This window comes from Lactuca serriola, chromosome 5 (assembly GCF_051521515.1).
Source record: "Lactuca serriola cultivar US96UC23 chromosome 5, Lser_US96UC23_V15, whole genome shotgun sequence".
NCBI classification, from domain to species: domain Eukaryota; kingdom Viridiplantae; phylum Streptophyta; class Magnoliopsida; order Asterales; family Asteraceae; genus Lactuca; species Lactuca serriola.
In genome coordinates this window covers 267961197-267976102 of record NC_136412.1, presented here as the reverse complement: position 1 = coordinate 267976102, position 14906 = coordinate 267961197, and positions in this window count along the sequence as shown.

Sequence of the window (14906 nt, the reverse complement as noted above, 5' to 3'; positions counted from 1 at the left end):
AGGCCATTATCTATTCTGGAAAGGAAGGTAAAGGTTTTGCGTAGCAAGGAAATACCTTTGGTAAAGGTACGATGGCAGCATTAGAGGGGCTCCGAGTGGACCTGGGAGTCGGAGGTTGAGACGCAGGAGCATTTGTTCTCTGCAATAGACATTGAGGTTGAAGTGTATTAAAAGTGTGGGAGAGTTGTAACACCCTAGTTTTTAGGTATTTTCAAATTCATCCCATGGTTTTAAATTATGTTATTATGGTCCTTGGATTGGTAGGAAGTAGCCATGAGAAGCCCTAGTGACAAGATTCTAATTTTGGAGCAGGAAGAGTACGTTAAGCGTACATGTGGGTACTGGGTGTACACATATGTACGCTAGGTGTACTCATGTCCGAATGAAACCCTAAATTTTAGGGTTTGAGGGGTATTTAAGCATCCTTATGGCTCATTTAACCCTACCTTTTTGGCCTCCAAAGCCCTTGAGTCATTTTTGGCAAACCCTAATCCCTTAGGAGTATATTTGAGCTAAAAAATGTGTTCTTGATGTGCTTAATAAAGAAGGACTTGCATCAAGGAGCTTAGAAGTTGAAGCAAGCTTGTAGATCTTGGATCATTACCTTCTTAGGAAGCTCCAGCAGGTAAAAAGTATACACCTTAATGCTTTGTTTTCTTGGATCTCTTTTTGGTAACTTTATGTTGTTCTTCTTGTATCAAAAGTCCCATTTTTATGCATGTTTGGTTTTGGGCGTTTTGGGGTATCCTTTCAGACCCTAGGAAGAGTCCTAAGCAATAAAAATGATGTCCATTTAGCTAGTTTGGCTCCATGCTTCTTGTAGAATGTCTTAATAGATTAAGACTTTGCATTAAGGACTTTTTAGACGTGAAAAGTCATAAAGTTGGGAACTTTATGACCATAGTATGCCTCTGGACCTTCGATCTGAAGTATGAGCTTAAGTGCTAAAGCCATTAAGCACTTAAAGAGGAAGTTGGATCTGTGAGGGTACGCACCACGTACCAGGTTAGCCACCTCGATGGTGCTTCTCTGCGAAGCCTTATGTACGCTGAGCGTACCTCCGGAGTACGCCCCGCGTACGCGTATGGATCAGCCCATGTTGATTTAACTCCGTTGGGTTGACTCAATGGGTTTTGAGGGTATTTTGGGTATTTTTGGGATTTCAATGGAATTGGTCACTTGGTGGATGTAGGCTTTGAGCAGAGAGCTGAGATTCGAAGTCGTTCCTTATCAGTTCTATTAAGCTTGCGAGGTGAGTTTTCCTCACTATACTTTCGGGTCGAAGTCACCAAGGTCGGCCCATTGGTTTGATAACCTGATATTTTTGATATGTTGAGTATGGAATAGATATGCATGCTAGTTTTAATATGCTTCTCTGGTAGATCTATAGGACTACCTGTGACACTGTCTGGTTATCTATATATGATATTATCTATTATATGTCGACATATTGTGTGGGTTGGGTTGAGCTTTTCCTGCTCCGTGTTGTAGCCAAAACCATGGAGCAAACCATATATGAGTTGAGGACCGGGGAGGGCATGCCAGACTCATACTAAGGGCTCATGAGCATTCCAGATACGAGTTGAGGGTCAGGAAGGGCATGTCAGACTCGTACTTAGGGCTTAGTGGTATTCAGTCGGACGACTGAGCAGGGCGGGGAGCAAGCCAGACATAAGTTGTCAGCCCAAGGGAGGGAAGCCAGGCTTATGATGTAGGCTCAGGGGTAGTCCAGTATGTAAGTTGTGGACCCATTGTATGTTGTTATTATATATGTGCTATTTGTTTGTGTATTGGTATTTTGGGGAAACTCACTAAGTTTTGGGCTTATAGTTTTGGATTATGTTTCAGGTACCTCAGAGGATCACGGGAAGGTAACGGCATGATCATGCACCACCTCAAGTTTTGTTTTATGATTTTGGGAAAACTCTGATATTAAACCTGTTTCGAAAACTATTTGTAAATGATGATGACTTATGGGCTGTTTTAAAAAGTTTAAAATTTTCATGAATTTTATGGATGTTACATAAATATGTTTTAACCACATTTTCTTGTGTGTTATCTTTATATAAATGATCTTTTGAAGTTTACACCAATTAATGTTGGATATTTAAACAATTATTTTAGAAAAGTCTTATTAATTCTTGGCTAGATCCATTCATGGACTCATATGAAAAATTCAAGAAATTAAGTATGTACCCATGTTATTGGAATTAGTGGTGATGAAGTAGAATCACACAAGGTGATAAGATTAGTCTCCTGTAATTTGGTTTAACTAGCATCGTCTGACAACCACTACTACTGGACACCTTCATCAGGTGCCCAGTTTGTGTAAGCATAACCAAACTTCATGGATTCCAAAGAACCTTGCTCTAACTATTGGTATTGTTGTGGATCACACCCTAATTTCTTTTGACATATTTGCAATCAAATTTAAAATATACAAAGTTAACGAATCAAGTCCAATTCCAATTTCATTAAAATCTAATTTTTTTTATGACATACAAGAATTCCTTTTTTAGTTATTAACAATTCTTGTAATGTACAATAGAACAATTCGATCCCTCTATTGGTAATACGTTTTGAAAGAACAATATATGTTCAATCTATATTTTAGTCGATTAACAAATCTTTTTTTTAATTAGGTTAGTGGCTCTACACTAGAAGAGTTTTAAAATGTCACTCAAGTTCAAGGTCATGTATTGGTGAGACTGATGATTAGTATTCAAAATGGTAAAACTCTCAAGTTGACTACTTCTTGACAACATCCTTCTCCTGCCAGTTCTAGAGTCTCTGGCTGCATCCACGTCTCAAGTAGACATTATTTATTTATTGCCGAAAAAATGTTGATAATTAAGATTTTTTTTATTTAGGTCGTTATTTTTCTACTAAAATCGGTTAGCAAGTTACAAATGCTTACAACACACTATCCACTCCAAAACATTCTATCATAGTTTTTACAACAAGTTTGAGTTTTTATAAAAGAAAACGTTTTCAATATGGAAAACTTTATTTGTAACAACCCCGATTTTCTACACGTATGTCTACATGTATATATCAGAGTTTTCTAAAAAAAATACATAATTCTATCAAAATTTAAACACTTTACATCCTAGGATACATTTGGGTTTACAATAAAATTTTACTACAATTACTACAAGGGAACTAAATTAAATGTTAGCTCAAAAATATGGTTTATACATTATTTTTCTAAGCATGTTTTGTTTTTATTATTTGGGCCGAAAATAGTATTGGATTATTTGTAGTTTGGACCGAAAATCCATGTGTTTTCGGTCTAGGATTGGGTTTGGGCCTTGAGTTTGCAGCCCATATATATATATATATATATATATATATATATATATATATATATATATATATATATATATATATATATAAGTAAGTAAGGGTTTAAGAGGTGGTGTGGCCTAGAGGAGAGTCATTGTGGAGAGGAGCATATTGTAGAGAGAGAAACTACAGAGACGAATAGTGTGTGTGTGAGAGAATCTAATGTGTATGGAGTGTCGCTCATATCTTTGAATACATCATAGATTCAAGTTATTCTTCTTCTCCTTCTCTTCTATTTTGATTTGGCATCATCTGTTTGATTGAGATTCCGCACCATAAAACGGATCTGATTGATACACAAGCAGATTTGGGACTTACAATTGGTATCAGAGCTTGAATTGTATCAATCAAAGTTTCTAGATCTAGAGCGTTTTTGGATAGATCTTGGCAAAATAAGGGGGGTTTGTTCTTCGTGTTTTTCATAAAAACGAGTTCTAGATCGAGTTTTGGAGCAAAAAGTGTGAAAAACGCCGTTTTTCTTCACACCAGTTGAAGGTGTGGTCGGACACTCGTGTACGGCTAGGGTTTCTCGGAGTCTATGGCCCACAGGCATGTACAGCCCAGCAACAACCACTTTCTCATTCAGCAGCTTCGTTCAGCACTCAGCAACCTCGCATACACATCAACAAAATAGAAGGTGTGGCCGGACACTCGTGTACGGCTAGGGTTTCTCGGAGTGTACGGCCGACAGGTATGTACGGCCCAGCAACAACCACTTGCTCATTTAGTAGCTTCGTTCAGCACTCAGAACCTCGCATACACATCAGCAAAATAGGAATCGATTATGGAGGCTGCTAGGGATCGAACCTGGGTCACCTGATTCATCAATCAGCTCCCTTACATGCTGATTTAGCTTGCTAGATGATTTTTTTCCTTCCCTTTTTAATTCAAATATTATATCTTCGGTTCCTAATTTCGCATTTTTAACACATTTAGCCCAAAAAATCAATCTCTTTTAATTTTAAAATCCATTTTCAACCAAAAATTTTTGTTTTTAATTTTTGACTTTTTCCTTAAATTTTGACTTTGACTTTAAAGATTGACCTTTGACTTTCTCGTTTGACTTTCAAAATTTCAAATTTAGCCTTTTGGTTTGACTTTTAAATTTGAATTTTAAGGTTGACTTTTGAGTTTTTTTCAAATGGCATTTTTGATAAAAATGAGTTCCGCATCCCTCCCGATCAATGAAGTTTCATATACTCCATCTTGTGAAGCTACGATTAAATTTCTTTGTGAACATAATGATTTGCTAAAAAGGGAAGTCGAGGACCTAAAATACGAAGGATATCAACTTAGGAAAGGCCAGAAACCATTGAAAGAACAACTAGAAGTCAAAACAAAAGATTTTAGGAAACTTCAGGAAGAGTATAGCAATAAATGTGCAAACTATAGATTTGTGACATAACAACTTGTTGAGTTAATTGTTGGACTTGACACATTGAAAAATAAGTTTGAAAATGCAGATTTTAATTTCAGAAAATTTGATGTGTCAAGTGAAGTAGTTGCGTCCATCATAGAACATAGTTTAAAATTCAAAGATAATCAGCAAAAAGGGTCTAGGGTATGATAAAGTGCCTCCTCCTTCTAATCACACCTATCAGTATAACCCTTTGACAAAAGAAGAAATGGACAGAGAGGCACATCTCAAATATGGCAAACCTATTGTATTTGTGCCAACAAGTGGTCCTCAGATTGAAAATACTAATGCTTCTACTTCATATGCAGACTCACCACTAAGTTATTGCAAGCAAGCAGCTGAAGAGAGTGTGTCTGATAATAAGATTGTTTCAAAGTCTGATGTTTTTGTTTCAAACAATGATACTCTTGCTTCTAACTCTAAAACTAATGCTTTGTCTTGTGCTGATTCTGTGTCAAAGTCTGATGACTTCAATTTTTTCGATATATTTGATGATATCTTTGATAATTATGTCACGGTTATGCCAGAAAGTGTTGAGCTGAAGGATTCTAATGTTTCTACTTCTTGTGCAGGTAAAGTAGCAGAAGATGAGAACAAGGAGAAAACTATTGAACAAACCAATGTCTCCTTGAACTCTGAATCTGTTGATTCGAACTCATTTGCTTCTAATCAACCTGTTGTTAAGAAATACAGGCCACCAAAACAAGCAAAACAGAGTGCTTGCTGTAATTGTGCTTGTGGGAACAATAAGAGACAAGGCATGGACACGCCACCAGGAGCAGGAAGAAACAATTTCCCAGTGAAGAAAAAGACATGTTTTCACTGTGGAACACCTGGACACCCAAAAACTGTCCAAATCGCGCATACATTTCCTACTCGGCAAAAGGCTGGCAGAATGTGCCAGGAGGGAGATTTTCCAAAAGAAACCCCTCAAGGTCACGATCAGACAATGGTGATTGGAATGCCAAGAAGAGCATGAGTTCAACTCCTAAGGCCAATAAATAAACTCTAAAGGGAAAGAAGGGAATGTCGGCCAAGAAGTCCAGTCCAAGAGATGCTCCAGTGAAATCAAGATCGGTTAGGTCAAAGTCATCTCGATGATCGGCTTCAAGTTCAAAATCAAGTGCCGAGGCACCCATCCGCTCGAAAAAAGAAATTGATTAAACCCAACTACAGATGGGTACCAAAGGTTCAATCTCCCAAATCTTCTAATGATTCTAATATTTCTACATCTTCTGTTTGTGATAAAGAGGACATGTCATGGGAGAGAGTACCTTGCAAAGATGACAAAGGTCGACCCAGTTTCAAAATAGATTGGGTTCCAAAGACCAACTAATCCCGCTCTGTGTCGGAGTAGCTATGGAGGCATGTCATCAGACTTTGGTTTGTTGATAGTGGCTGTTCTAGGCAAATGATAAGGGACATCTCTCAACTGTACAACATTCATACCTTTGTTTGAGAGTATGTGTCCTTTACGGGAAGGGAAGAAAGGAAGGGATCACACATGGGGTTTGTGCTTAATGACATGAAGAATTTTCGGATCTGTTATGAGATTATGCATGTTGTTCTCAGACCTTCTGGATGCAAATTCAATCGTTAACTTACGGTTTGAGTTTTCTTCTTTATACTCCTGAGTTTTTCTTAGGCCGATTCGCTTCAAAGACAAATTTTTTATTTAGGATAGTTTAAATTTGCGCATTTACTTTCGTTTCTCTCCTATGCACAAATTTAGGGGGAGAAATAAAAACAAAACAACAATTAGAAAATTTTAGAAAATCCAAAAAATACGTTGTTAATGGAATGTGCTTGCGGGTAATGTGATGGGAAGTGATATATTCATGTGATAACAGGCAATTTGAATCTGTGTAACGTACCAAAGTTGAATTGTCTAGGCTCTGTGTTCGATGCGCTGGTAGGAACGAAAGATTTAAAATGGACTTGACTAGGCTTAGATGCACTTAAGGAATCTAGAGAATTGAAAAATCTTGACCTAGATAGATCCATTTAGCCTGACAATATGACGCTCATATAGGTTGATCAGGGGGATATACATGAGAATATGCGGATACACTAAATAATCTGTATCTAGAACTATGGTTTAACTTTTCCTCGATGTACGGACTCTGTCCTTAATTCCGGTATTGATGGGGCGACTTGGAATTCTGATAAAGTAGGTTTGTAGGAAATTATTTTCTTGCTTTCTTTCTATTAGTCATATGTTTCCTCTTCTGTGTGATTGAAATACATCCGACTTGGACTGCAACATATGCAATTCTATTTCTCTGCATCTTCTATCTAGGCAATTCTTCATGTCTGTTAGTCATATGTTGTCTCCTTAGCGTGATTGAAATACATCCGACCTGGTACACAACATATGCACCATTCTACTTCTCAATCCCTCTAAATCTGGTTAGTCATATGTTTCACCCTCTGCGAGATTGGAAGAGATCCGACCTGGGTGCATAGCATATGCATTCTAAATCTGATTTCTCTCATAAGAATTGTCTGCTCACCTAAAGTAAGGAGTACTTTGGAAGTTCCTGATTATTGGGGTATGTCAGGAAGCGGGAAACATGTTCTAGTACATTTAAAATTGAACAATCACTAGGTTATCTGTAGATCTCGCTGCTCAATTTAGGTGGACAATAATATCTTTGATCGTCGTCAGCTGAATGGTCTTTCAGGAATATTATCTAGGAACATAGGATCACATTGTCTGCTCACTTGTAGTATGCCCTAATTTTGTCACAATCTCTCATGTTTAAGTGGACCACAATACTGGCGATAGACCAAATCTATTCATGAAGGGAGAGGTATTTATAAATGGATAAAGGCTATCCAAAAACTTTGATCCCAAATCACTCTTAAAGTTAACTATTATTTTTTCTTTTTTTAAATTTATTCATTGTTTTCTTCTAATATAAAAATTAGCGGGAGAACTAAAAAAATTCAAAAATCAAAAGAATAAATCAGAAAAATCAAATATCCAAAAATAGTGTTGTTTCTATTTTATTTCTTGTTCGAAAAAAATCAAAAATCTAAAAATATTTTTCTTTCTGTTTTTCCAGAAAATATGAAAAATTCAAAAAATATTGTGTGCTAAGTTTTCTTTCAGTTTTGTTTTGTCTTGAAAAGGGAATTCAGATGTATATGAGACTCATGGAGACTGTATCGAGATTTATGATATAAGGCTTCATCCGTGAGCATCGAAGAATTCTCATTCGAAGGAGCAAGAAATGAAGATTATTATTTCAACATTCAATCCTTCAACCCTAGAAGCAAGGTGAAGCTGACTTGAAGATTATGTGTCAAGTTGCATTGAACCCTCATCAATCAAATTGTTGCTATCTTGAACCTGCTGAAGTGATCCAAAAAGATTAGTTCTCTCTGACTTTCTCTCTGAATATTCTCTAGTTGAAAGCGCTATCTTTGGAGAATCTCTACAAGAAACCTCATCACCCAATGTGCGTTTAGAGTCAAATTTTGAAGAAAAGGCCAACTGCTCAAGATGAAGTCATTCATTGAAGATTCATCAAGTTCATCTTGAAGTTGTGAAGAATTTGAAGATTAATGCTGAAGCCAAGCTCCTGATGAAGATTGACAAGAAAAGCCAGCTACTTTCTAGGGGGAGTTTGTTGGGTCGGTTAGAAAAGAAAGCTATAAACCAAGGGGGAGATTGTTGGGTAAAAAATATGGTTTATACATTGCTTTTATAATCATTTATTATTTTTATTATTTCGGCCAAAAGTAGTATTGGATTATTTGTAGCTTGCACTGAAAACCCATGTGTTTTCGGTCTAGCATTGGGTTTGGGCCTTGAGTTTGCAGGCCATATATATATATATATATATATATATATATATATATATATATATATATATATATATAAGTAAGGGGTGAGGAGGTGGTGTGGCCTAGAGGAGAGTCATAGGAGAGGATCATATTGTAGAGAGAGAAACTAGAGAGAAGAATAGTGTGTGTGAAAGAATCTAATGTGTATGGAGCATCACTCATATCTTTGAATATATCATAGATTCAAGTTATTCTTCTTCTCCTTCTCTTCTATTTTGATATGGAATCATCCGTTTGATTGGGATTCCTCACCACCGAACGGATCTAATTGATACACAAGTAGATTTGGGACTTACATTAAAAACTTCTAGTACAAATCCTTATGCTTCTATCTTTTTCATATACACGGACTGCTACCTAAATGTATAAAACATGAAACATGTCTACAACACCATAAAATAATGTCTGGTAAGTTATATTATTTCTAGTTTCATGTTCATCTACTCTTCTTCTAACTCGTTATGTATTTCCATATTCTAACCACCATCTTTGCTTCTTTCATGTACTTTTCAATCTCGTCTCTTCTTCTTATAGCATACATTGTTAATATTTCTCATTCATCAAGCTCTTCTACTCTTTTTATGATCTTTACTTTATACTCTTGATCTATCTAATCTTATTTGTCTCTTACTCTATTTCTACTCTTCTTATCTTCATCTCATACTCGTTCTTAGCCTCTTCTCAGGCCCTTCTCTTGCTCTATATATGCTCTATCTTCTCTTACTTGATATCTCCAATACTCTTCTTCTGTACTTCCCTTTTCTTGTCCCTTACTCTTATCTTATCTCATATGTCTTCTCTTTTGCCTCTCTTTATACATGCCCTTCTCGCACGTATACTCTGCCCCTTTCTCATCACTTACTCTTGGCATGCCTTTCTCGTACTCTAATTACACTTATTGCTCTATTCTCAACATCTCATGCCTTAGCCTCAACTACCATATAAGGAAAACAACATCCCACTAATGTTATCGGGTACACTCATCTCTCTTAAGATCCCTTGTGGATCCTCAACTATTCTTCTCTATGTGAACCGCTCATAGATTCCTTACACTTAATCCCTTACGAATCACATATAAGTTATCTAAAGAAACCTCTCGTATCTTGTTCCACTCATGGAACCTTTCTCAATATTTTCTAACCACACATAATCCTGTTCCTACAAGACTCATCTATCAAGATTCCTAAAGGAATCATCATCTCTTTCCATGCAGGGGACATAATCTCATTCCCGAAGGAATGCTTATCTTTACACTTCCATAAATATTTCATGTGACTCACCACATGAAACTTATCCCATGGAAAATCTACCCCTTTATCTCTTCAATATATCTTCTACTTCTCATCTAGTGCTTAACTCTTTAAGTACTTAATATTTATCTTTATCTCATGCACATAGGTATTCTACCCAATACCCATAATATCTATATCAGCTTACATACACATTCTTATGATTATATTACGTATAATCATTCCCTTTCTACACTTAACATCTATTAGGTACTTAACAAATACCTTTATTACTAATCCATACATACTGCAATTATATGTAGATGCTCATATACATGATCTTAAATGTATAGTTATACATACATAATCTTACATATGATTATAGTGTGTATAGTCCCATTCTTTCTTCCTCCATATCATGCTCAAATACACAATACTAAGCATATAATCATACATACCTACATATAATTAAATATACAACACACACACACACACACATATATATATATATATATATATATATATATATATATATAGAAAGAGAGTAAGAGTTATAACTCACCTTATTAGTTGGTGAAGACTAACTACCATTGGCTCTATTCTTCAATTGGTCCATCTTCTTTGTTCTTAGGCCTATTCATACAATATAATCAAATTCTTAAAACTCATCTTAGCGTATTAAGAACTTAATATACTATCTTCTCATTTTCTACTCCTAAACCCAACCAAACCAATGAATTAAGCAGCTCATATTACCTAATTCAGTATAATCTAATATAACGTATCAATCACTAATTTAATTAGTTAGGGTTTAAAACCCTAACTTAACATACATAGCTTTCACCTTGGGAATCACATATAGAGCTTCTTCAAAGCTACTAAACAATCTTAATGACATCAATAACATGATTTCTAAAAGTAGTATTTCATTTCTAGTTCAATTCCATAAATCACCATTAAACCCCTACTAGCTTAAAAATGGATAAGATGATTACCTTAGGGACTTTTGATGCTCAATACTTGTCTCTAACACCTTTGATCCTCCTACTTCCTCAAAATCATCTGAGCTCCCTTCTCTAAGAACTAGGAAGTGTTTCAGCGAGAATAAAGGCTGATCAAGGATTTAACATGTGAGACACCGTGATGTGGTGAAGATTTCACTATGACATAGTGACCTAAATGAACTTGTAGTCATCCCCAATCTACATGATAGTGATCATTCTTCCATAAGAACAATCTTTTCCCACTGTGTCGTGTGCCTATACACCACTCTGTGGTGCAATGTACGTCGTCTACCACATAAGAAGGGCTTTGTCTGAATCCTCTTCACTTCTTACCATGTCATGGTGAACTATCCACTACGTCGTAGTGGCTGGGCATCAAGAAACTACATTTCTGATTCCATTCCAGTGTAGGGGACAATTTTTCTTCCAACCTCTAACCTTCATAACTTCTTTATTGTATACTCAATGTCTATGATCTTTATATCTGCTTGAAGAAGGAAATATACTCTAAAACTCTGTTAAGTCATTTCTCACTGACTTAATATGAGTATTAATCTATTAAGTCATAAAGTTGGCCCAAAAAGATAAAATTTCCCATTTTATCCATTTAGCCAAAATACATATTCACATGCATTTCTTCTCTTGAACTTAGTCATCTAACCTCATCTTAGTGACTTAAACTAATCCTGGCCTTTTCTATGAAGTCAGAACTTCATAACTCTTATAATTTCTTATAAGTGATCTTTTTTCCCTTTTGGTCAACACTTTACTAATATTTAACTCTTTCTAAATTTAAGGGTATTACATTATCTAAGGGTATTTTGGTCCTTTAATTAGTTGTTTTACTAAAAACTAGAGCAGCAGGAACGCCACATGTGTTTCATGTTGTAACACCCTGTTTCTTGTCATTTCTTACTTATGGGTAGTGGGGCATAAATTGATTGTGTAAATGATTTGGGCCTTAAGGAGGTAAAGTTTAGACCTCTCGGAAGGTGATAATGATGGTTGTAAGATCTAACCCTTAAATTTGTATTGAGTCGAAGGGTAAAAAGGGAAAAATTCATAGATTCAGTTTCACGCATGAAATACAAATTTTAGTTTGAGATGTTTTTAGTCCAAAATAACTAGATTAGATTGTAGGGCTCTTCAAAAAAAAATTATGCATATAAAGAACGCAAAAAATTGAGTTTAATCAGGGATGTTATGGTAGTTTGAAATTTGTGTTGAATATGGAAGAAGGGTAGTACGTTGGGCGTACCAGCATCATAAAAATGTGCCTCCAAGGGAGTACATGGGGCATACCATTTGGTACATTGAGCCATATTTAAGCACCTTAACTCTTCTAAACCTCTTCCATTCTCACTCCATCTCTCCAACGACCTCCCCTGAAGCCCTAACCCTAGTTTGAGTACTGTGAGCCAACAATGTGCTTTTGGGTGCCTTTGAAGGAAGAAGAAGGTGGTGATAGTGCTTCGAAGCTTTAAACAACTTTAGATCTGGAAGTACTCCTCCCTCATTCATCTCCAGGAGGCATAAATTTTGTACCTTTATGTATCCATTAATAGATCTAGCTTAGATGGTAAAGTTATGTCCTTTTGTCACACAAATTGGTCCATTTGAGTGTGAGTTGTTCCAGAGGTTGTGAGGTGCATTTCCAAGTGTATTTGAGGGTGTTAAGTCATAAAAATGAAATATTGATCTTTTCCTTCCATTCATGCATGAGTTATGAAGCTTAGAATCTTATGATAAGTTAGGGTTCCGAATTTGGAACCTTTCTATCCATGCAAAGTCAAAAATTTGGAAACTTTATGATTTAGGATATCATTTCGACTTAGATCTGAGCTCTAAGTGAAAGATCTAGAAGGAAAAAGTGCTTAATGGAAATATTAGAACCAACTTGAGTACGTTGGTCGTACATGGGAGTACTTTGGGCGTTCTAGGATTGAACCACATACGTTGAGCGTAGGTTGGAGTACGCTGGGCGTACTTGGTGGTTGTCGAGGCCAAAAAAATTATACCCTATATATTACACACTAAAATAGTATATAGTGGTAAAGGGATCGTATCCATGGAGATTAGTTCAATTTAAATCTCTATGTAAATCACTTGTTCAAGTACTTGTAAAACAAAAGGAAAAATAAAGGGGGGGGGGGGGTTAGTTCTTTTTTATTGTTTGAAAAAATTAAAACTAGCTAGAATATAAATACGACAAGTAAACAAGTAAAAGATTTGATTAAATTCAATGAGGTGAAATTGGTTGATTTTGGGTACACCACATGGATGATATGGTTGACTTATCATTAGACTAAATAGAACAACACTTGTGAATTAATTTAACTTATAAGCACAAATTACCTCAACCCTTCATTGCTATTAAAATGGATAGAGGAGCTCTTAACACATTTCCTTAATTAAAGTCACAAAATCAATGAAGCATATAATCTTGTGAAAATCAATTAGCTTTAAGTTCTAAGGGTTACCAAGTCCAAAAGATAATCAAATGCTTACATTATCATTATGGAGGAAACATTTCCATGGTCTAAATGAAATGAAAACAAACATATAATCCATTTGTTGCTTACTAATTTGAGGGTCCATTACTTAACCAAGAAATTAGTAAACAAACAAACATTCATTTATCCAAGCTCATGATCGAAGATAAATAAACACAACAAGATGTTTAACTAGAAAACATTTCCATAAACTTCAAACACAAGATACTAATAAGTCTTCAAAGCATCTAATCATCCATGGGTTAAACCCTAATCAACCAAATGAAAGTTTAGCCAAGCGTGGACAAAGTAAAAGAAATGCAATATAGTTTAGTGGTACCAAACATTGTTCTAGTTGCAAGATGGAAGGAAATTACACTAATCTTCAAAAATCTTCCAATCTACCAAAGCCTTCTTGAGAGAAAATTGTGTATGTTCTTCAAGTGATAGCCCTCAATAACACCTCCAATCTCCAACAAAAGGGGGATCAATTCAAGATTCAAAAAGGTGCCAAAAGTCACCCACCAACCTTCCAAAAATAGAGTCAACAAGTCAAAACCCGGGTTCACTTCATCAAAATTCACGCGAACCGCGTATGGGTCCACGCGGACTGCATGGGTCACGCTGAATGCATGCTTTGGCCCAATACAAATACCATCTAGCCCAATCTTCTATTTTATGCTCTAGCCTATTTGTGCAAGTCTTGATAGCCCAATTGTGTCACTCCACAACCTCCAATAATGATCCAATGCTCCTTCAATCTACCGTAGCTCGAATTCTTGTCCAAAGATTAAGTCCAATGCGCTTCTTGCTTATGTTGACATCGAGCTTAATTGTACCACCTCAAGTCCATGAACAAACTGCATGCCTCCAAAAGTCCCACACTCCTTCCAAAACCTCCAATTACAAATAGTCTTCGATAAATCCTGCAAATAAGCTCAAAAGACTGGAAAGCACCCGGTAAAGGAGAAAAATAACAAAAAAGAGAAAATATGCATGAAGATTAACAAAAAATGAGATGAAATGTGCAAAAGTAAACTATAAAAATAAGTAAATAAAATGAAGCTATCAAATCACCCCAAGCTTAAACCTTACTTGTCCTCAAGTAAGATAAGACTAAAATGAACTTAGGATGAACTATCCTAAAAAGAAAAAAGAATGAACATATTAAGCAGAAATTTATGACGTGCCTTTAATATAAAACGTATAATCCATTTTTATAGATAATAATCACTTTGAGGAACGAGCCTTTGTTACCTTTCTAGCAAGGGATACATGTTGATCGAGATGCAAAACGAGCATGCATACTTCACTAGTATTGTTTATATGAATTGTTTCGTGGTCCAATCTAGCCCACTAGCCATAAGAAAGTATCCCGCGGTTAGAATGTTCCTCACTCGTCACAACTTCAACCCCACATCAAGAAATAAAACCTATAAAAAAAAGATAACTCAGGCCAAAAATGGCAAGAAACGAGCGATGTACCAAAGTTGGCAAACTACAATCATCTAAAAGAGTAAGTGCTTCCACCAAAATATGATCCATGTAGAGCAAAGAGTCGACCATG